General features: G+C 43.8%; 1 long non-coding RNA gene across 1 annotated transcript in view; it reads left to right on the top strand.

Moving 5' to 3' along the window:
- Positions 1–14,635: 14,635 nt before the first annotated feature.
- The window catches only part of LOC133377875 (uncharacterized), a 36,824-nt gene continuing 30,276 nt past the window's right edge, over positions 14,636–21,183 (top strand). The window contains exon 1 of the long non-coding RNA XR_009760815.1: positions 14,636–14,656. This is a non-coding gene — a long non-coding RNA (uncharacterized LOC133377875). The remainder of the gene's footprint in view (positions 14,657–21,183) is intronic.

The following is a 21,183-nucleotide window of genomic DNA, read 5'->3' as shown; positions in this document are numbered from 1 at the left end:
CAGTAGAGAATCACAGGGTTGCAGAAAGGATGTTTAACCCTTCCCCCACCCACCAATTCTCCCTGCAAAATATTATATTTATTTAAAATATTTTTAACCCATCCTTTAACAGAGTGTGATACTAGGGTAGGATACAATAATCTCAATTAGAGCCAACAAATACAGCTGTAAAACAGAAGGAAAAAGACAACAGCAGAGAAGAAAGACAACAGAAGCTGCAACAACAATAAAATGTGTGTTTCACCAGCAGTTTTTAGTTTTTCTCCAGTGGAACCCCAAAAGGAAGCCTTGCTGGAGAAGACATTGGACCTGCCTGGGATGCAATCTGACCCTGTTGATCTTCCATAAAAATCAAGAGACTTAATCTTCAACATAAGGGAAGGTGTTTGTGGTTGAGGCAAGCTTTTGGATGTCTGGACATTAAGGGACTAGCATTAAGGCGAGTGCTAATGTTTAAAGTCCAAAAATGTATGGTACTACTTTAGACTAGTGGGTTTTGCTGGTGGTTAAAAACATACATGTTTTACCCAAGCTTTCCCTGTCCTCTGATATGAGTTGAACAGTTCCTGGCTACTGTAATTATTATATGTTTGTTTTGTTTTTATCCTATATTGAATTGGTTTTGAATCTTTGTTTTGTATTGAATTGTTTTATTGCACACTGCCGACATTATTTCAACGAGAGGTGGTGGTATATAGATATTTTAAATGAAATAGTGTGGCTGGTCACATCTTGCCATGAGAAGTGCTGAGGATGGAGTGACTGAGCCTCGCTCCCAATGAAGGAGTCTGGATAGTGACTGGAGCACAAATAGTGTAAGGCCCGGTGTGTGTAAAAAGTTGCTCCCTCTTCCAGAGGGAGAGAATGCATCAAACACCCCATAACTGGCTTTTTTGTACTGTAGTTTAGTAAGCAGCTGTATCAATACAAATTTTCCTTTGCTCAGTAGAATACAGAATATTCCAACAGGCCTCAATGCTGCAGTTGCTGATGCTTTGTTTGGTTCATGTTTTCTCTAAAGGCAAATTGTCAAATATATTAAAATCAACCTTTGAGGCTGGGACTCCAGCCCTGGCTTAATCATCTATTTATGTGCAACAGGAATCCTTCTGGTGTGAACAGGGATGGGTGCATTGCGAGCATATACGAAAGTGGCCTCCTAATTAGGCTGCTTGCCTCTTTCTTTTTAAAGTAACTGTCATTATTAGCTTTCTTTATTGTTTCCATTGTAGTTTTGGTTTTCCTTGCATGTTTGTTGGCTAGACGTTCAGAATAAAAAATGCAGCGGGGAATCTTTATTGATCTTCCAGTACAGCTCAATATGTCGAAGCTGCTAAACTACCCTGAGAGTCTTAGGGCTTACTGGCTTCTGTCTGGTGCATAATGGAAGAACCAGGAAGTTAGCACAAGTGCAATGAGATTCAAAAGAAGGTTAAAAGTTTTTCTTGAGGCATTTACCCTTTTTATTATGGCTTATGGTGCCATTCATATTTCATAAATGTCTTTGAAAAGCTTCCTTAAATGCCAAGAGAAATTTGCTATCCAACTATGGATACCATCCAGGAAGAAATAAGATTTTTGGAAGAACTGTGCCCGTGATTAGTGCTAGCCATGGTTGGTTACCTTAATGTTAAAATGCTAGATTTAGACCTGGTTTGTGTGTAATAGTAAGCCAGACCATGCCTTAGTGCGACCATGTGAGCCCAGGGGCCAAATGTGGTCCTCCAGGTTTCTCTATCTGGTTCTCGGGACTCTACTCAAGCCACACCCACTTCTTAGCCACACCCCGCAGCAGGTGCACTTCATATCCTCCTTTAGTGTTTTTTCCTGGCTGTATTGTTCCTTTGAACTCTGATCATGTCTCTTGGTTACCTGGATGGAGGATAGAGAGGACTGTGCATAGAAAGTAGCCTACAGTGAGGTAATATTTGCATTTGTTGCTTTGCCCACTTTTGTCTTTGGTTCCATCCACCACTTACATATGGTATCTGGAAGATTGCCCTGATTGAAATGCAGTGCTTAGTCTAAAAAAGGTTCCTTCCTCCTGGGTCGGACTCCCAGGAAGGAGATTGTGGTCGTAAAAACATATTAAAAGCAATTCCAACACAGACTGGGATAGGTCTCAACTTAAAAGGCTTGTTGAAATAGGAAAGTCTTCAATACGCACTGAAAAGATAACAGATGCTGCCTGCCTAATATTTAAGGGGAGGGAATTCCACAGGGTAGGTGCCGCCACACTAAAGGTCCATTTCCTATATTGTGTAGAACGAACCTCCTGATAAGATGGTATCTGCAGGAGGCCCTTACCTGCAGAGCGCAGTGATCGACTGGGTATATAAGGGATAAGATGGTCTTTCAAGTATCCTGGTCTCAAGCTGTATAGGGCTTTGTACACTAAAACCAGAACCTTGAACTTGGCCTGGTAGCAAATGGGCAGCCAGTGCAATTCTTTCAGCAGTGGGGTGACATGTTGGCGATACCCTGCCCTAGTGAGCAGTCTCGCCGCTGCATTTTGCACCAGCTGCAGCTTCCGGACCAACCTCAGGGGCAGCCCCACATAGAGCGCATTCCAGTAATCCAACCTGGAGGTTACCAGTGCATGGACAACAGTGGTCAGGCTATCCCTGTCCAGAAACAGCCGCAGCTGTCTTATCAGCCGAAGCTGGTAAAAGACACTCCTAGCCACTGAGGTCACCTGGGCCTCTAATGACAAAGATGAATTGAGGAGCACCCCCAGACTACGAACCTGCTCTTTCAGGGGGAGTGCAACCCCATCCAAAGCAGGCAACTGACCAATTATCTGAATTCAGGAACCACCAACCCACAGTGCCTCCGTCTTGCTAAGATTCAGACTCAGTTTATTGGCCCTCATCCAGCCCACCACCAAATCCAGGCAGTGGCCAAGGGCTTTCAAGGCCTCTCCCGATTCAGATGTTACGGAGAAATAGAGCTGGGTATCATCAGCATACTGCTGACACCTCACCCCAAATCTCCTGATGATTGCTCCCAAAGGCTTCATATAGATGTCAAACAACATGGGGGACAAGATGGTACCCTGCAGCACCCCACAGCACAACTGTCAGGGGGCCGAAAGACAGTAACCCAATGCTATTGTCTGAGAACGACCTTGGAAATAGGATCAGAACCACTGTAAAACAGTGCCTCCAATATCCATGTCACCAAGTTGGCCCAGAAGGATACCATGGTCAGTGGTATCAAAAGCCGCTGAGAGATCAAGTAAGAATAACAGGGTCACACTCCCCCTGTCCTTCTCCCAATAAAGGTCATCCATCAGGACGACCAAGGCTGATTCAGTCCCATAACCAGGCCTGAACCCTGATTGGGATGGGTCATGATAATCTGTTTCATCCAAGAGTACTTGCAATTGCTGCGCCACGACCCTCTCAATCACTTTCCCTACAAAGGGGGTATTTGTGACCGGTCGGTAGTTGTCACAAACCAATGGGTCCAGGGTGGGCTTTTTCAGGAGTGGTGGAATCACCGCCACTTTCAAGGCAGCTGGAACCACCCCCTCCCGCAATGATGCATTGACCACACCCTGGATCCACTTGGTCAACCCCCCTTGGCAAGCTTTAAGAAGCCAAGAAGGGCAAGGGTTGAGCGGACACATTACTGGCCGCATCATTGCAAGCACCTTGTCTACGTCATCAGGCCACATCTACTGAAACCGTTCCCAAGAAGTTGCAGCAGATGTTTAATAACTCCAGGTCAGCACACAGGCCAAGACAGAATTGTGCTGATAGCTGCCTCCAGTGAAGCACTGAGGAATTGCCAAGCTGAAGCTGGTTGCTTCACAAATGGAAGTGGGTTTCTCTTCCCAGCCCTGTGAGAGACCTAAAATGACTGTAATACTGGAGGAGGTTTCAGATAAGTCTTAACACAAGCTGTCTTTGTAAACATCTGAATGTCCAGGGATAATGCTCTGTGCCTGAGATGTGCCAGGTGGTTTGTATAGTTCAGATGCTCTGGATCAATTTGGACATGCTTGTAATTACAGTCTAGGAATCGTGGACAGGATGAAGGAGGAGGATGTAATTTGGCAAAGGAAGGCAGGTTTAGCTGTCAATTGTAGTCCCAGGAGTGGATGTTGATAAATGTTTAGGAGGAGTCAAGGTTCGACTTGAGCATTATTTATTTATTTATTTATTTACCTTGTATACCACCCCATAGCCGAAGCTCTCTGGGCGGTTTACAGCAACTACAAAAAATGAGAAGCTGCTGCATTCAGTCACACAGAGAGTCTGACAGAAGGTATTGATTGGATGAGCTGAGGAATTCAGGAGGGGGAAAGTCTGCTTTATGTCACCCATATATATTTATTAGCAAGACTCTTCAGAACTACAGTGCTGCAACGACTGCAATACTGCCTCATACCAGCAGTATTATATGCTGATAATCTGTGCCGACATGGAAACGCAGGCTACTAGACTCTTAGCAGGCTAGTAAAAAAGTGACTTCCACCAAGAGGCCTGGTAGAGGAGAAACAGATCACTCCATCCCTCCTCAGTTAGCCTTCTTCGTTCCCATACTGGTCATGGAGGAAGAGGTGGAGTTGTCTGTTTCCACCAGCCCACTCAAGTCAGCTGTATGGAATTCTACACACTCCTCACTTGCATGGAATTCCTGGCCACCTAATGACTACCAGGCAAGGTGTTACATACAAGGCTGCCTTTATGCCACAACTGGAATATTCAGCTAGCCACTCATGATAGAGTGACTGGTGCAAACCCTTCCATGAACAACTCTACAGTGTGTTTTCCTGTGCTCTGAGCCTGGCATGCATGGTGGCCAGGTGCATTTCTGTGTAAGTATAGAGGGAGCAAATGAGCTTGACAGCAGGTGGGCTTTTCAGAGTTGAGAAAGGAATTATAGTCAGGGCAGAAAGATGGGCAGCTTTAGGTTGGGATGGAGGATGGACCTCACATAGAAGTGAGCGGATAAGCCGCTGTCAGATAGACTGGCTCAACTGCAGAAGCAATCAAAGCATTGTTGGGGGGGGGACAAATAAAAAAGCATGCTATCTCAAATGTATGTATGCATATGCTTGGGCAGTCAGTTGTCGTTAGCCAGCCCTGAGGTATGTTGCTGTTTTTTATTTTAGTGTGTTGTGGAGCTGGTAGATTCAGTTACACTGGATGAGCCAATCTACCTTGAGAATATGATGCCATTCCAGGGCTGAGACGCCAGTCTCTGTGCTAATTGGAGGAAAGGTGTGTTTGTTGGCCATCCAAGTGTGCTAGTGATTTGACATGAAACCAACTTTGTAAAACTTAAGCAGGCTTTTTAGGAGAGGGTACTGTAACATTTCTCTGTTGTTGTGTTTCTTCTTGAGTCCAAGGGCACCTGTTGTTCTTCTTCTTCTTCTTCATCATCTTCATCATCATCTTCTTCATCATAAAACTGTAATGCAGGAGTTGTCAGTTTGAGGTCTTCTCTTGGTGCCCACAAAGCCATGGTGTAGAAGTTGTGAGAGTGGTTACCTTTTTCTCCTGTGAAAATTACACAGAGCTGAAGAAGGACGTTGGAAGAGTGATATTCTTTCCCCACTTCCTGTTTTTGTGGTATGTGCTTTTAAGGCCAGATTAATTCTGGATCCAGCTGTTACCCATGTGTCGTATGTGTGTGAGCACACTTTCTCTCTTCTTGTCTTGTCTCCTGTGTGTGCAGCTGATCTGGGGGAGGCTCCTATAGCACTTACACAAAAATCCAAATGTGCTCATGGGCTACAAACTTTTAGGCTTCTCTTGCAGATCTTGTCTTGCTGACGGGCCTGTTCAACTGTTTAAGTTTCTTAAGATGAACCAGTAATTTTTATGATTATTTTGTCTGATTTTTATGAAATTTTATGCTGTGTTGAGTTTTTATATATTGCTGTACACAGTCATTATATCTTTTATGTAATATGTTTTATATTATAAAAATATTTATAAACCACCGTTTATAAATATTTTTATAAAATAATAAAAATAACTTACAGAACAGCAGTTATCTTGTAGCACCTTAAAGTGGTGTAAATTTCATGCACCAGAGTCCACTTAATCAGATGCAGGATTGCCTGCATGCCACATGTTTACAAGGTGGCAACTCTGTATTTCATAGAAACATAGAATAGTAGAGTTGGAAGGGGCCTATAAGGCCATCAAGTCCAACCCCCTGATCAATTCAGGAATCCAAATCAAAACATTCCTGACAGATGGCTGTCCAGCTGCCTCTTGAATGCCTCCAGTGTCGGAGAGCCCACTACCTCTCTAGGTCATTGGTTCCATTGTCGTATGGCTCTAACAGTTAGGAGGTTTTTCCTGATGTCCAGTCAAAATCTGGCTTCCTGCAACTTGAGCCCATTATTCCGTGTCCTGCACTCTGGGACGACTGAGAAGAGATCCTGGCCCTCCTGTGTGTGAAAATCTTTCATGTACTTGAAGAGTGCTATCATATCTCCCCTCAGTCTTCTCTTCTCCAGGCTCAACATGGCCAGTTCTTTCAGTCTCTCCTCATAGGACTTTGTTAACAGTCCCCTGATCATCCTTGTTGCCCTCTTTTGAACCTGTTCCAGTTTGTCTGCATCCTTCTTGAAGTGTGGAGACCAGAACTGGAGGCATTATTCAAGATGAGGCCTAACCAGTGCTGAATAGAGGGGAACTAATACTTCACGTGACTTGGAAACTATACTTCTGTTAATGCAGCCTAATATAGTATTTGCCTTTTTTGCTGCCACATCATACTGTTGGCTCATATTCAGCTTGTGATCAATGACAATTCCAAGATCCTTCTCACATGTATTGATCTCCCATCTTGTAACTGTGCATTTGGTTTCTTTTTCCTAAGAACTTTGCATTTATCCTGTTGAATTTCATTCTGTTGTTTTCAGCCCAATGCTCTAGCTATCAAGATCCCTTTGAATTTTGTTTCTGTCTTCCACGGTATTAGTTGTGCCCCCCAATTTTGTATCATCTGCAAATTTGATAAGCATGCTCTGTACCTCCTCATCCAAGTCATTAAGAAAAATGTTAAAGAGCACTGGGCCCAGGACCAAGCCCTGTGGTACCCCACTCATTACTTCCACCCAGTTTGAGAAGGAACCATTGAGTACAATTCTGGAGCCAACTGTGGATCCACCTGATAGTTGTTCCATCCAGTCCACATTTAACTAGCTTGCTAATCAGAATATCATGGGGCACTTTGTCAAAAGCTTTGCTGAAGTCGAGATATATTATGTGCACAGCATTCCCACAGTCTACAAGGGAGGTTACCCAATCAAAAAACGAGATAAGATTAGTTTGGCAGGATTTGTTGTTCGTAAATCCATGTTGGCTCCTAGTAATCACTGCATTGCTTTCAAGGTGCTTACAGATTGACTGCTTTATAATCTGCTCCAGAGTTTTTCCCGGGATTGATGTTAGGCTGACTGGTCTGTAGTTCCCTGGTTCTTCCTTTTTGCCCTTTTTGAAGATAGGGACAACATTAGCTCTCCTCCAGTCATCTGGCACTTCACGAGTCCTCCATGATTTCACAAAGATAATAGACAGCGGTTCTGAGAGTTCTTCAGCCAGTTCCTTCAATACTCTAGGATGCAGTTTATCGGGCCCTGCCGATTTGAACTTGTTCAAAGTGATTAGGTATTCCTTGACCTTTGGTCTATCAATCTCAAGTTCCAATCCTGTCTTTTCTATTTATCACCATGTGCCAACGCCTGAGTGATCATGTGACTTTTCCTGAGAAGCATGCTCTTTCTGGAATGGCCAGAGACCAATGCTGCTCATGATGAATATGTAAGCATTCTCATACTCAGTATAAAATGTGATTGTTCCATTCCTGCTGATAATTTTGTTTTTCTGCTTGGGTCAAAGCCTGATTATTTCCCAGAGACTTGATTTAGGAAAGCATTTAGCATATAATATGCTTTTCAGTGGCTGTATACTTCAGGAACAACATACTTTCAAAATATTTGTTGTAATTCCATTTAATTCTGTGTATGTTTCATGGAACACTATTGCATGCTAAAGCTGTTTTTTTAAACCTTGTCCTACCCTTTGTAGAGAAAAGTGGGCTCCCAATGTATTTAAAAGCAATCTTTCCAGGGTGACACTTTGAAGCAGTCTAATTTGATAGCTTTAGCCAGGCACTTTAGAGAACTCTTTGCTTTTTAAATAAGAGATTTGCCTTAATTGGATGATATAAATTGCAAGCAAGAAGGAATGATTTATGAGTTATAATTAGGCAGGAGTGAGGAATAATCACAAAATAAAGTTCAAGTTATGTTGATTCCCAGATCATTGTGGATATCATTCTTTAATGTGCAGCATACCACATGCAGGTAGAAATATCTTTTCCAAACATTTATTTTACTTCACAGTTACAATATAAAATCTCCCTGTTCTTTGTGTGTGTTTGCTGGCAAGAGGTGCCGCATTTTAAATGTTACCTGATAGGGTGTTGAGGAAGGCCATCATAAAGTCACGTACTTTTAAAAGGGGAAGTTCTAGCAATGAATTTTACATCACTTTTGGATAATTACAATCTCTGTAGAATGTTCCTGCAGATGGAGGGTTATTATATCTTCTTTCGTTTTCATCTTTCCCCTCATATTCTTTTTATACCTGGGTTTTATCAAAGACACACTTACCTGAAAAGCAAATATTGGCTGTCGATAATAGCACTAAGAGATTACAAGCACTAATGTGGCTAATTTTGCGTTTAAGGCATCACCGTCATAGCCCTTAGTGTAATTCAGGGAGCATACTTTGCAGTATGCATTTACATTTTTTTTACAGTTAAAAAAATGAATTCTTTACCCTGTCCCACATTTCGGCCATTTTACTGTTTCTGCCATGGGTTATTACCTGTACCAGTCTTTGCCAACCAGATGCCCTGCAGATGGACTACAACTCCCATCAGTCCCCAGCTAGCACAAGTGTGCTGGCTGTAGCTGATGGGAGTTATAGTCTGAAGCATCTGCAGGGCACCAGACAGGGGAAAGCTGACCTCTACTCACTTGGTGGAGGTTCAGCCAGGCATATAAGTGTATCTTTCCTTATGGTCGGTGCAGAGACATTAAATCCAGTTAAGTGATTGGGTGCAGACCGCTAACAGTGATTAAGGTGCGAAGCGGAAAGCCAAGGGGACAGCGGAGTGTGTGATTCCCTGGCCAACTCTCTTAACAGGGTCTTCTCTTAAGAAAGGATTTGTCTGTGCCAGCCTTTACATCTGAGTGGCCCCACTCATAGCCAAGGCTTAAACTATGCTGTTCATGCAGGTTGCAACATGGAATGCTCCTCAGATAACCTTTTGGGTCTCAGTGATGCTCTGGAGCTCATCACCTGTTCTGTGTACCTGCTGCTCCCGGGTGGGGGGTTGCTTGCACTTGCCCCCCTTGCTGCTCTGCCGTGTTTCCCATCCAGGGCCATCCCTAGGACAAATAATTCCCTGGGCGAGGATTGCTTTGGTCTCTCCCCAGGCCATCCAGAGGGTTTTGGGGGCCAGGTGTAGGTGTGATGTTGGGAGCCCTGCTGCTGCTCCCTGCAAGGACCCATTCCTGTGTGTACAAAGCTGGGGGCCACATGAGAGAATGACTGCATACACAGCCTACATGGGAGACTCCTCGCCTGCAGCTCCTCCTTGCCCTGGGATCAAGCAGCTTATGACTTTATTTTATTATTATTTATATAGCGCTTATAGCATTTATAGTATTTGACGTGCTAAGCGCTTGGTAAGATTGCCTCAAAATACAACTGATGTTCACCTAGCACAAATGACGTCCAAGTGGAAACTGAAAACTAATTGAACAATGTTCGTTTTTGTAATTGGTACCCAAACAACCTGTAGAGCCTTGAAAAAGTTACAGACGCTTGCTTTTTGCCACCCTAGCTCACTGCAGGCAGTGCGTTCAAAAACACAGTCACTGAGCTCAGCTTGGTGCCCAACTCAGCTCAGTGCCTCGGGTGACCGCCCAGCTTGCCCAGCTCTAAGGCCAGCCTTGATTCCATTGGCATGCGTGCGTGCATAGCATCAAGGAAACATGGGGCTGGGAAACATGACTGCCACCACGAGGCAAGGTACATGGTCAAGTGGAAGAGGAAGACGCTCACCAGATCAGCGCTTAGAGGTGTTGGTTGGGATGGGTGTGGCCTGCAGATCACTGCTGAGAAGCAAGATAATATAGAACTTCATTATAAGATCAGAGCCAGTGTGGTGTAGTGGTTAGAGTGTTGCACTACGACCCGGGAGACCAGGATTTGAACCCCCACACAGCCATGAAGCTGACTGGGTGACCTTGGGCCAGTCACTGCCTCTCAGCCTCAGAGGAAGGCACTGGTAAACCATCTCTGAGTACCGCTCATCATGAAAACCCTATTCGTAGGGTCACCACAAGTCTGGATCGACTTGAAGGCAGTCCATTTCATTTTTGTTTTTCATTATAAGATTGCTTGACACAGAGCAAGTTTTCTTTGGGAAAATCCAGTTCTTCTGTTCTGCCCTTAGGCAGGTGGAATAGGGGATTGGCATTGCAGGACAGTACTCTGCTCTATTCATGATTAAAATTTCACTCTGTTTCTCTGACTCTTACAAAAACAAGAGTCAGAGCACCTAGAGCTATGAATGAGGAATTAGTAGAATATGCTTGCCTGCTCTTAGGAAGATTAGAATGATTTTAGGCAGATGGCAAAGGTGCCTGTCTTAATTTTGATCCTTCAGAGATTTCTCATGCTGGGGATTGTTCCCATTCAGGCTCAAACTAGACGTGATGGTAGCAATACCATCTTCTTTAAGCTCCGGTCTGACCTATTCAAGGATAGAGGGGGAGGGGGATGATGGGGATAGGATGACTGGTTTGTAGAGGAAAGAGGAGATACGCAGAGGAGCTGAACCCTTGCTATGCTTCCCACTTACCATTCCATAGAGTTTATCCGTCCCCCCTCCCCCAGGGGAAAAAAGGGTTTGGCTTTTCTCCCAGTTGAGCTCAGATGAGGAGAAAAGCAACTGGTGGGAGGTAAACTGAAGGTAAGGCAGTTCCCCCCCATCCCAAATCTTCTCTAAAACTGCACTTCACTTGCACCTTATATAGCATTGCTGTGGGCCTGGGTTTAAACAAGGTACTTGGACAGGTGCATGCAACCACTTCTACACTAGATCCTTGCCCCTCCTGGCTAATAAAAGCTGGGCCAGGGAAGTGATAAACGCCTCTTTACGAGAGGGAGTGGTCCCTAGCTGTCTGAAAGAGGCAGTAGTGAGAACACTTCTGAAAAAACCTTTCCTGGACCCAGAAGACCTTAATAGCAGTAGCGAATGTTCCATTCCTGGGCAAGATCTTGGAACGAGTGGTTGCTGCCCAGCTCCAGGCGCTATTGGATGAAACCGATTATCTAGATCTATTTCAATCCGGTTTTAGGCCCGGTTTTAGCACCGAGACAGCCTTGGTCGCCCTGTACGATGACTTATGTCGGGAGAGGGACGGAGGGAGTGTAACTCTGTTGATTCTCCTTGATCTCTCAGCGGCTTTTGATACCATCGACCATGGTATCCTTCTGGAGAGGCTCGTGGAGTTGGGAGTTGGGGGCACTGCTTGGCAGTGGTTCCGCTCCTACCTGGCGGGTCGTCTGCAGAAGGTAGTGCTTGGGGAACATTGCTCGACACCATGGGCTCTCCAATGTGGAGTCCCGCAGGGGTCAGTTCTGTCCCCCATGCTTTTTAACATCTACATGAAGCCGCTGAGTGTGGTCATCAGGAGTTTTGGAGTGTGCTGCCACCAGTACGCTGATGACACGCAGCTCTAATTCTCCTTTTCATCTTCTTCAGGTGAGGCTGTCAATGTGCTGAACCGTTGCCTGGCTGCGATAATGGACTGGATGAGAGCTAATAAACTGAGGCTAAATCCAGACAAGACTGAGATGCTGTTGGTGGGTGATTTCTCTGATCAAATGGTGGATATGCATCCTGTTCTGGACGGGGTTACACTCCCCCTGAAGGAACAGGTTCGTAGTCTGGGAGTACTCTTAGATCCTTCCCTGTCACTCGAGGCTCAAGTAGCCTCGGTGGCACGGAATGCGTTCTACCAACTTCGATTGGTAGCCCAGCTACGTCCCTATCTAGACAGGGAGGACCTCACCTCAGTTGTCCATGCTCTGGTAACCTCTCGATTGGATTACTGCAATGCGCTCTACGTAGGGCTGCCTTTGAAGACGGTTCGGAAACTACAGCTTGTGCAAAACGCGGCGGCCAGGCTGATAACGAGGACCAGGTGGTCCGAACATATAACACCTGTTCTGGCCCGCTTGCACTGGCTACCTATATGTTTCCGGGCCAGATTCAAAGTGTTGGTTTTAACCTATAAAGCCTTATACGGCGCGGGACCACAATACCTCCTGGAACGCCTCTCCCGATATGAACCTGCCTGTACACTACGTTCAACATCGAAGGCCCTCCTCCGAGTTCCGACTCATAGAGAGGCTCGGAGGATGGTTACAAGAACCAGGGCCTTCTCAGTGGTGGCCCCCGAATTGTGGAATAGTATTCCTGTTGAGGTGCGCTTGGCGCCGACATTGCTATCTTTTCGGCGCCAAGTTAAAACCTTTCTCTTTGCTCAGGCATTTTAATTTAATATGTTTAAATTGGTTTTAGATTTGTGGATTTTTATATATATGTTTTTGTACCGATTTATGTGATTTTATTGTATATTCTTTCTGTTGTACACCGCCCAGAGAGCTATGCTAGTGGGGCGGTATAAAAATTTAACAAATAAATAAATAAAATAAATAAATAAACCAGAGGTAGGGATCTTAGGCTTAGGGACCAAATGCAGCCCTCTGGGCCTTTCCATCTGGCTGTTGGGACTCTCCCTAGGCCATCCTCCTGTCCCATGGCCTCCTCAAGTGTTTTTGCCTGGCTGGATTGTGTCCTTGAACTGTGACAATGCATCTTGCTTGCCTGGGAGGAAGGGCGGGATACAAATTAATTAAATAAATAAATAAATAATAACTAGATGGATGTGTGCGTGCACATATCGAGGCCTCTGGTTTTTGCATGGCCGCAATGTAACCTACAGAACAAAGGTGAAAGTCACATCCTTTATTCTGTGGCCACTGTCATGCGGCCCCTGGAAGATTCCTCCCAAGGGAATGTTGCTCTTGCGTCGGAAAGGGTATCCGACTCTGGTTTAAACAGACAGGTCCACCACTGTGTGTAGCAGAGCTTGGAGCCAGTGTACAGAGCAAGATATTTAAAAACGTTTTTCTTTCATTCATTAATTCCTTCATCTTACCAAACTCCAAGGAGATCAGGAAAGCATACGTATCATTATGGAGTTCTGAAATGGAGGGTCTTAATTTAACTTTCTCGTCATGATGGCTCCCAGGATGTCTGCATGGTCTAATTTTAGTTATAAAATCAAAGCAAATAAAAACAGCTGTTTACCACAGCTTGCTTGCTTGTTGTTTCTTTCCCTCCGTGGTTGGTCACTTGGGCAATTCAATTTATGTGCTCTTCAGCCCTGTCAGAATCTATTATATTGAATCTTCTTTTAAGTTGTTAAGCTGGAGAACAAACTTAGATGTTATCTTCTACAGCTCAATTGAAGACAGAACACGAGCTAAGCAGATTTACCAGTAAGCAGACACAATGACAAATTTTGTACCAATCACGCTTTGTCAGGAGAATGTCAACTTTGTTAGTTTCAGTGCTAAATAGCTTGGTTGAGGAGGTGCTGTTTACATGGCGTTCAAGCTGGTTCAACCAATTTATTGTTCTGGGCTCTTTTAAAAAACAGCTTGTTTCAAAGCTCTAATCAGCTTAATTTGTAAAAATGTAAGTGTACTGCCTTCAAGTCAATTCCAACTTATGGCAATCCTATGAATAGGGGTTTCATGGTAAGTGGTATTCAGAAGCGGTTTCCCATTGCCTTCCTTTGAGGCTGAGAGGCAGTGAGGCAGTGACTGGCCCAAGGTCACCCAGTGAGCTTCATGGCTGTGTGGGGATTTGAACCCTGGTCTCTCAGGTCGTAGTCCAGTCACTACGCCACACTGGAGTGGATAAAATTTCATCAATGGGGCTGTGACTTACGGGTGTCCTTGTCTCCCTTTTGGGGCTGTTTTGGTTCAGGCTTTCACTGCTATAGGAAATCATAATGCAACATTTTTCATGTAATTTTTAAGCTGTCTTTCACTTTAGCATCTCAAAAAGGTGCCTCTACTGATGTTTTGGTGTTAGACCGAATTGAATCAAATCTGCTCAACCAACAGGTGTTGATCAACTAAATTTTTGTTTAGTTAGTTAATTGTCCTAGGTTTTAGCCCTTTATCTTTGGCAGTCACTTCTTTTGCCAATTCCATTGTTTCCTGCAGAGCAGTGGTTCCTAAACTTTTTTTTCCCCTACTTGAAAATTGCTGAGGGTCTAGCTGGGCCACTTAATGATTTTTCTGCTGGTTGTAACCATTATAACGTGCAATGCTAGATACCATGTGATTTTAATTGTATTCTTATTGCGTGTTTTAGTTCTTATTTATTGTATTGCAATTTGAGTATTTAATGTGATGAATGTGCTGTCGCCTGTCTTCAATCACAAATCTAGACAATGCAGCAGACGACCTCAAAAAGCTCACAGACCACAGTTTGGGAGCCCCTGTTATAGAGAGAACACTGCCTGGTAAATCCCACTACACTTGTGTATATGCATGTATATGTGTATGTATCTAAAGCCTAAGCACACTTCCTAGGGTTTAGATCCAATTGAGCTCAATGGGGCTCCCAAGTAACCAATGCCTGTGATTATACTGCAAAACAAAAGAGTTGTACTCATTAGCCATGAATAATAGCTATGAGTATTTAGGAAACCTATAAGTCTTCACATTTCAATTCAGTACAAGACTGTGGTGTGACTGCTGTGGGGAAATTGCATTAAAATACAGGATACAGCAACTGTAAATTTTACAAGATATCTCCTACTGGATCAGACCAAAGGTCCATCTAGTTTAGCACTGACTGGTGGGGGTGGGGGATGGAAAACGAGACAGAAAATAGAATATTTTGGAAGAGGGCATGGCTGATTGCCTAGAATGCTGTACAGGACCACTCCACACTGCATCATTTTGCTGGATTTCTCATCCGTTATTGCTAATTAGCTATTGGATAGACCCATCTTCCATGAATTTATCTATTCCCCTTTCAAAGCCACCTAAGCTCGTGGCCATCACCACATCTTGTGGCAGCAAATTCCATAAATTAATAATGCACTGTGTGAAGAAGGGCTTCCTTTTTGTCTGTAAAAGGAGAGAGGGAGGGAGAGATGGGGAGATAAGAATCAGTACTGTGTATGATACTTTAGGGGGAAATAAATGGGTGAAGTTATTGTTAGTGCACCAGACTTGCTTGATGCCCTCCACTGACATGCTGTGAAATCTGCTACAGAGGTCCTGCTTCTGGTGCTGTGGCCTTGGATGGCTGGGATGAACAGGGTTTTTCTGCCATGGTCCCCGTTCTGTGGAACGGCCTTCAGTTTGGCCAGGTGGGCAAAAGGAAAATCAGAACAATAAGGGGCTGGAGCCAATGGAGACTGGTCCATAAGGATGAATAGGGCTCAACCCACCAAATTCAGTCTACCTTCTTACTTATAACCTATCAGGGGTGGATCCACCCATCACTGGGGGTAGCTGCATGCACTGTTGGTCTCCCTGTCTTCTACCCCACCAGTCGCAGTGGGCCTCAGCAGGAGCACCTTTCCCTGTTAGGAAAGCCTACAGCATTTGAAGATTGATATAGTTTTTGGGGGGTGAGGGGGTGGGGAGAGACAACTGCAGGGGGAGGAATGATAGATTTTAAAAACTATGCATGGTATATAGAAAATGGATAGAGAGAAGTTCTGGGGCCATCCAACCAAGCTAGATGTTGGAGGGTTCAGGAGAGACAAAAAGGAGATCTTTTTTACATAGTGCATAAGTAAACTATGGAGTTTGCAGTCGCAAGATTGAGTGATGGCCACCAATTTGGACAGCTTGAAAAGAGGCTTAGATGAATTTGTTGAGGATTAGGCTATCAATGGCTACTGGTCATGAAAGTTACATAATTACCTCCGGTAGTGGATACAGCATGATTGTGAATACTAGTTGCTGGGAACATAGGAAATTGCTTTATTCTGTGCCAGCCCATTATTCCATCTAGCTCTGTGTTGTCTACACTAGCCTTTCCCAACCTTTGAGTCCTCAGATGTTGCTGAACTACAGTTCCCATCATTCCTGACTGTTGGCCATGCTGCCTGGGGCTGATGGGAGTTGTATTCCCACATCATTTTCTGCTCTGGGCTCCTACTGGAAGAAAGGGCGGGATATAAATCTAATAAACAAGATCATCAACATCAACATAAGGAGACCCAAAAGTTGGGAAAGGCTGGTCTGCACCACTGTTCTTCAACCTTGGATGCCCAGTAGTTCTTGGATTACAACTCCCATCATTCCCAGCCAGTTTAGCCACTGGTCAAAGGATCATGGGAGTTGTACTCCAACATCTGGGGACAAAACAGTGGTCTACACTGCCTAGCAGCAGCTAATCAGAGTTTCAGAGAATCATAGACTAGTAGAGCTGGACGGGGCCTATAAAGCCGTCGAGTCCAATCCCCTGCTCAATGCATTGTTAACAATATTTGGGTTTGTCCTAGTGGAATCCATGTATTCCCAGGAGGCCGTTTGCCTTTTGGGGCCTTGCAGCAGCTGACAACAAGTGGAGCCTGGCCCTAGACCAGCCTCACCTTTTGGCTCCACAGCCCTTCCTGGAGATGCTGGGAATTGAATCACCATCTACAACCTCCATATGAAGCAGATGCTGTGCTGCTGTGCTGTGGCCTTCCCCTCCCCAACATAGACACAAGTGGGAGAGAGCTATTGCGCTTATGGGTTTCCCTTCATCATCTGGTTGGTCACTGAGGAAAGCAGGATGCTGGAGTAGATGGACCTTTGGCCTGACCCAGCAGGCTCTTCTTATGCTCTTCAGTTCAATTCATTGAGAAGTCAGGAGACGATTACTATTATGCAGGCAGAGGATGGCTGGGCCACTATTGTTTTTCTTACTGGCTGCTGTTTTCTTTGTTTTCAGGATTGTTTTAAACAGCTTATCCTAATATTTTATCTTTTTGGTACTCTAATCTATCTTTGTGTTGGCTTGCAAGCTGTTGCAAGAGCCCATGAACTAAGTGCTTGGGTAGAAATGTAAAAATAGATATATGTAGTTATTTCTGAAGGTCAACAATATGCTCTCACCATTGTTCCTTACAAATTTCATAGCTGGGCTGGAGGGGGAGACGACTATGAATTATTGTAGCATTTTACTTAAAAGGAAAGTGGACTGTTCTTTGACTCTTATTACTATAGCAGTTGCTAACTACTTTCAGGGCAGATGCATCTTGCTTGTCTCTAAAACAAATGTCAACAGATTCCAGTTTCCCAGGCGGCTTCATCAACAGCTTGCTCCTAATTGGGAGGTGAGGAAGTCTTCAGGGTATTGCTGGGAGGTATGGTTTCTCCTATGATGCCAGGCATCCTCAGCACCCTCTGGCTGCAATGCTTAATCGGTATAATCACTGCTGGTTGGTGTTTTTTTTTAATGAAGAACATTTAATATCTTTTGCATTGATGTTTAATGACGTGAAGATGCAACTGACTATCCATTAAGGTCACCCTCTAGCTATGTGCTTCAGTTACCTCTCTCTCTCTTGGTAGATCGTAACTTTGCTCTGCGGTCCTATGCAAATTGCGGTTAAGCAAATTGGCTCCTCGCTAATAATGGTTAGCAAATGGTAGGTGTGGAAGAGAAGGGACTCAAGGGTTTCTCTTAAGCTAGGGTCTGAAACCCACAAGCTGGGTCCAAATCCTGAATAATCTGTGGGTTTATAGTGAACTAAAGTGGTGGTGGTGGATTTGCTTCAGGGAGGGGAAAGGCCATAGAGAGGATTATGTTAACCGCGTTTCAACAGGGAGCCAGCGCATTCTCTCTGCCAGCCCTATGTTGGACACCTCAATTTTGCGTTTAGGAGGCAAGATCAGCAGTATGTTCTTGTCTTGAAAGAAATATCAGTAGGGGACCTAGGAGAGAGAGGCTGCTTTTGTGGCTCGGTGGACACTTTTTGCCTGGATCTTGATGGGGAATATGGTTTTAAGAAGGAATTAGATCTCTCGGTGGTTAGATCTCACAGCAGTGTATGTTATGATGGACCATCAATTCTTTCTGGGTTTGTTGGGGTAGCAGTCTTAAGTGGTTCTGCCCTCATCTGACCAATGGATTCATAATGGATGACCAGGAAAAATGCTGCTGCTGCTAACAAGTATTCCATAGAATACAGTTTGTCTAACCTCCATTTCCATGCTTTTGCTTTCCGTGAGCTGGGTAACCCTTACCCATTCCCAAAACCTTCCAAATACTTTGAAAATCCTGTGCATGTTTACTGGGAAGTAAGTCCCCCTGCCTTCAGTGAGACTTAACCCCCAGGTCAGTATCCATAGTTGCAGCCCACACCTTGGATACCAGTTTAAATTATGCAAACTAAGCAAACCATATTTATTCAGATCATGGAATTTGGAGTTTTAAAAGCAAAACACCCAGAACCCAGGGGAGAGATGCACTGCACAGTTTGTCATTGTCTGTTCAAGTGGCTGTAACCTTTTGAACGTTGTTCATAGCTGTACACTAAGACGTGGTGAAGAACAGGATAAAACAAACTCTTCTGACTTTGTATATTTTAATTATTGTTTTTAATGTATTTTGTTCCCTTCCTTGTAGGCTTAGGGTAGCTTACTGTAATGATATACACAGAAAATACTGCCGTAATAACCTCCTGCATAATCGTCCCTTTCCATATTTGCAGCCCCCAGACATCTGCATAGCTCAGGTAAAATACAAAAATCCACGTCCAAATGAGAGAAAGGATTTTTGCAGTAAATTTTAAAGCAGTGAAAAGAGTTATATGCTTAAAAGTGTGCCTTTGTAATTACTTACTGGCCGTTTTAGAAGATAGGTAGTAAATCTAACCTCCACTGGGTCTTCAATATTATGGATTGCTTGTGGATTGCTCCAGAAATGGATTGCTACACAAGACAGCAAGCAATTGCTTCTGTGTAACACCACACCTTGTATCCATAACAGACTGCCCTTGGAGCATTACCCTTGTTGAACTCCTTAGGGCTGTCGACTAATTCTCCAAGAGTCTTAAGGTTGTTCTCAGGCGAACTTCCCACCAGCTCTGCTGGTTCGTTGGTTCTTTCTTTCTTCCTTTCTTCCTTTCTTCCTTTCTTCCTTTCTTCCTTTCTTTCTTTCTTTCTTTCTTTCTTTGGCTTACTACACTGAAGTCTCAAGTGGTTTACAAAAAGATTAAGAGCCAAAATTGCATAACTTAAAAACAAAGCAATACATTTCAGTAAAACCATTTGAATAACCATAAACAGATCCAGCAGAAAACAGCAGCAAAATTCAGCAGCAAAAACATTTCAACAAACAATAATAATAATCCATCAAGTTCCTGGGAGAAAAAGAGAAAAGGTGCCAGAAAGATGCTAATGATGATGCCAAGCAGACTTCACTGGGGGCGGCACAACTGGAAAGGCCCTCTCCCTTGCTTCCAGCTGCTGGAACTCCCTCAGAGAAAGCATCCGGAGTAGGTCCTTAGATGAAGACTGAAGTGTCCTGGTGGATTCGTATTGGGAGAAATGCCTCCAAAGGATATTGGGATCTTGAGCTGTAAAGAGCCTTATTAGATTAAAACCAACCCTTTGAATTGGGCCTGGAAGTTATTCACTAATAGGCAAAAAACTTGCGGTTTAAGAATGTACCTATAGCCCACAGCTATTTCTATCAAACTTTAAAAAGCAGGGAAATTGGGCAGCTATAGTGAATGCACCAGGGGAGCAGGATACCTGAACTCCTCTCTGAGATATTGTACTGCCCTACAAATTGGTCAAAATGCAAACACCATTTGGGTTGGTCTTTCACAGTCCAATCCACTTCCTGTGTAGCTTGGAAGAATTTGGTAACATGTGCCTCTGAGCATATGGTGAGTGGTGGCAACACCTGCCATCTCCAAAGATAATTATATTTTTGTATGTTTGTTGGTGGTGTTCTTACTTTGCTTCTTTCCTGTGTTACTACTATTTGTACAAAGAATCTAAACTAGAACATTTTATTTTCCTCATTATTCATCCCAGAAATCTGTGTCAAATTTATTTTTATTAATTTCAAAGCCTTTTTAGTGGTCAGTGTCATATGATGGTGAAGACAGCCTTTTGTGTTTCAAATTGGAGGTTATGTTCTATTTCTATTTTGGGTGCTTTAACAGTTTAATCTGAAACTGTAGTTTGATGTAAACTCAGACTGATTCCAATATGTTGCTACTTCAGCAGTGACTCTAGCTGTTGGGAAAAAGAGGATGCATGTTTTCAGCCTGCTATGATTAAACCACTTCATTTAAGGCAAGGTAGGCACGGTCAATTAAAAACATAGAGCACACCTAGCATTTTGTTAAAATATATTTCACCTCCCACTGTTTTATCTTGTACAAATTGACACACTCCTGAGGTCCACTGGAGACTATTCTGCAGAAGTCAGTGCCATTATTATGTTTGGAGTTTTTTTAGTGTAAATTTTGCGAAGTGTTGCTGTACTTCACATATTTGCAGAAACAGAAACAAAAGAAAATGATTTCCTATAGGAAACTTCACTAAAATTGCAAAAGAAATCAGACATATTCAAAGTGACCATCTGAACTATATCAACTGTCTTAATAATGTTGCTTCCCCCCTGCTAAAAAAAGATCAGCACAGCACATGTCTGGTTTCTGTTATTTGGGCTGATTGCAGGTGTTGCCACCACTCACCATATGCTCAGAGGCATATGTTACCAAATTCTTCCAAGCTACACAGGAAGTGGATTGGACTGTGAAAGACCAACCCAAATGGTGTTTGCATTTTGACCAATTTGCAGGGCAGTACAATATCTCAGAGAGGAGTTCAGGTCTCCTGCTCCCCTGGTGCATTCACTATAGCTGCCCAATTTCCCTGCTTTTAAAAATTTGATAGAAATAGCTGTGGGCTATAGGTACATTCTTAAACCGCAAGGTTTTTTGCCTATTAGTGAATTTCCCTGCTTTTTAATCCAGGAGGTAAGAGATGGGATCCTGCGCAAGTTAGCACCAGCAGT

Source organism: Rhineura floridana, chromosome 2 (genome assembly GCF_030035675.1).
Source record: "Rhineura floridana isolate rRhiFlo1 chromosome 2, rRhiFlo1.hap2, whole genome shotgun sequence".
NCBI lineage: Eukaryota > Metazoa > Chordata > Lepidosauria > Squamata > Rhineuridae > Rhineura > Rhineura floridana.
This window is presented reverse-complemented; position numbering and strand designations above follow the sequence as displayed.